The following is a 3,061-nucleotide window of genomic DNA, read 5'->3' on the forward strand; positions in this document are numbered from 1 at the left end:
GCTGAGGCCCATTCCAGTAATGGAGCACATCTTCCTAGAATCAGGGTGAAGGCCTCAGCAAGGGGGGGCAGGACACTCTGAGAGCCAGATCCACGCTCACTGCCCACGCCCGGGGGATCATGGCTCCGGATCACAGGAGCTGGAGCAGCAGGTGGCTAATCAGAGCACAGACAGGCAGGCCCCCCCTTCTGGGAAGGAAGGAGAGCCCTAGGGGGTTGTGTCCTTTATGGAGAGCAGGGGATGGGGGGTCCAGACCCCTAGAAAGCCCTCCCAATCCTCCCTCCACCAGCAGGCTCTCACCCAACACAGTTTAAGCCCATTTTAATCCAATATTCTGATTAGTAAAATGTCTTTCAGCACATCCTCCAATAAATACATATTTATTTTAAATTATATGGCATGAATTGCTACCCAAATATATCATGCTCATTAGAACTTTCAGAAATATAAGCATAGCATAGTTAAAAGCTAAAAATATATATAAATAGAACATTTTGATCCTGCATTCAGACAAATGAATTGGTGGGCATGCCTCGCTTTGGAGGTAGTAGAAACTCTAGTTGCATTTTGTTGCTCTTGTGTTTTCTTGAATCTTGTTTATTTGTGTGTCCAATTCAGTGAGCTCCTCTCTTGTCAGGTGGGGTTGGTCTCTCAGTTTCTCCTCCTGGCTTGTTAAGTTGCCAGAGGCTAAGAGCATTGTGCTTTGGACGGTGCAGACTGCGGGTTACTCAGCTGGTGCTAATAAAGTTGTTCAGTATTTTGTGAACACGTACTCTGAACCCAGAACTTTGTGGCCGGCACTGGAGTGGGGTTCAAAGAGCAAGACGTGGTTCTGCCCTCACGGAGGGAGCTCTGTAGACCAGGTGTCTCACCTGGGCCTGGGGTGGCTAGGCCACATACATGAGGCCTGAAGGAGCCTGACATGTTCAGATGTGGTCCCTGGGCAGTTCTGGCTGGAACTTAGGAGGGGATGAAAGGGAATGGTGAGAAAGAAGGTGGGCGCTGGGCAGGAGGTGGGTGATGAAGATTCCAGGTGGGGAGAGTGTGTGGACAGCCCTGTCTGCATGGCTCTCCCATCCTCAGGCCCACTTGGAATACTCTTTGCCCCCTGGATCTTCAACACAAGGAGACAAAAGGGACTAGAGGGCTGGGAAGGAGACACCCCAAACTGCATAGAAACAGAGGGGCTCTCTTGGGCCTCCACCAAAGCAGTAGGCCTGGGCCACAGGCAGAGGGTCTGGTCATCCAGGTTTCATTCACCCGTTGTCCCACTGCCCCACAAAGCCTCCATAACTGCACTGTGAAGCCACTGGGGTTCCTGGTTTGATCAAGGGGCTTCACGAGGCTTGAGTATGGGGCACCAACAGGCTGCTCTCATGGCTCAGTGTGGGAGGCCTTGCTTTGGGGGCCAGCACCCCGCCCCCACCATCCAGCAAGTCTGTGGCTCTGAACTTCCTGCCCACTCCTTGAAGTGGGGGCTGGGCTCTTCCAGCTTCAGGTTCAGATCCCTGGGCATCTTCCAGAGCAGTGAGGGCTCCACCTGAGCAGGTCATGTCTGCCTTGGATGAAGGATGAAGGAGCTTCGATCCTTTCATGGGAAAGAATCTCACAGGCCAGGGGAGGAAAGGTATGAAGGCTCTGAAGCCCTGGAGGTGGGGTTTGGGGCTGCCACAGAGCGGGAGCCAAGAACCCCCACACCGTCCCCCCTCGTGCACCACATGGCCATGGGCCTGCAGAACTTGTGTGCGTGGCCCTGTGCCTGGGCCCAGGCTGGAGGTTTTAGGCCTTACTGTGGGAGGGTGTGCGCTGGCACTGGACATCAGAGTTGGCCTTGCCCTAGAGGCTGGGGGAAATTGAGAGAAATTTTGCTTACTGTTTATCCCAGGTCAACAAGAACACGCAGAATCTGAAGGAGCCTGGAAAGGGCTGGGGAGGAGGACGTACCTGCCGGGCTGGGTCAGGATGAGCAGTTTGTCTGTGTCTTCAAGGAAGATGTGGACTTCTCGTGGCTCAGCTGGTAAAGAATCCACCTGCAATGTGGGAAACCTGGGTTCAATCCCTGGGTTGGGAAGATCCCCTGGAGAAGGGAAAGGCTACCCACCCCAGTATTCTGGCCTGGAGAATTCCATGGACTGTGTAGTCCATGGGTTTGCAAAGCGTCAGACACAACTGAGCAACTTTCACTCACTCACTCACTCACTCACTTACTCAAGGAAGAAGCAGAGAGCAGATATGCAGACATTTGCAGGTGGCCCACAGCAGAGGGTTGAAGGGGTCATCTCATATAAGAGATTGAAGCAACGATCTGTATGATCTGTGCAAGTATGGAAAACACAAGCTGGAGGAGCCCGTGCTGGTCCATTCAGCACACGCCAACCCAAAGAGCCCCAGGGCAAAGTCACCATTGGAAGTGGCACCAGCTCTGGGTGGTGCTGGGGCAGGGATGGTTCTGTGTTAATAGGTGTTAATAGGGGCACACCTCCAGCACCAAGGCAGGAAGCAGCATCCCTCTAGCTCAGCAGGGGAGCCTGCAGGCAGGAGGTCTCTGGCCCCTCTGCTTAGAGACTCGGTGACAGGAGCTATTGCACATCTGGGGGTAGGGGGGTTGGGTCCCTAAGGCCTCAAGGGCAAGATCCACATGAGGCTTAGACCAGGTCGGCCCGAGGAAAGAGGATGAGAGCTGCTCTTGTCTCAGCCCCTGACTCCTGGGCTCCAAAATCACTGCAGATGGTGACTGCAGCCACGAAATTAAAAGACACTTGCTCCTTGGAAGAAAAGTTATGACAAACCTAGACAGCATATTAAAAAGTAGAGACATTACTTTACCAACAAAAGTCCATCTAGTCAAAGCTATGGTTTTTCCAGTAGTCATGTATGGATGTGAGCGTTGGGCTGTAAAGAAAGCTGAGCACCAAAGAATTGATGCTTTTGAACTGTGGTGTTGGAGAAGACTCTTGAGAGTCCCTTGGACTGCAAGGAGATTCAACCTGTCAATCCTAAATGAAATCAGCCCTGAATATTCATTGGAAGGACTGATGCTGAAGCTGAAACTCCAATACTT

At 52.4% G+C, this 3,061-nt stretch overlaps 1 long non-coding RNA gene across 1 annotated transcript; it reads right to left on the reverse strand.

The window, feature by feature from the left end:
• Positions 1–347: 347 nt before the first annotated feature.
• LOC132346601 (uncharacterized) lies at positions 348–2,365 on the reverse strand. The gene is made up of 3 exons (XR_009496494.1): positions 2,209–2,365; positions 1,945–2,030; positions 348–1,843 (listed from the first exon to the last, which is right to left on the reverse strand). It is a non-coding gene; the product is annotated as an uncharacterized lncRNA (long non-coding RNA).
• Between the last annotated feature and the right edge of the window lie 696 nt (positions 2,366–3,061).

The sequence above is a fragment of the Bos taurus genome, chromosome 11 (assembly GCF_002263795.3).
Source record: "Bos taurus isolate L1 Dominette 01449 registration number 42190680 breed Hereford chromosome 11, ARS-UCD2.0, whole genome shotgun sequence".
NCBI classification, from domain to species: Eukaryota; Metazoa; Chordata; class Mammalia; order Artiodactyla; family Bovidae; genus Bos; species Bos taurus.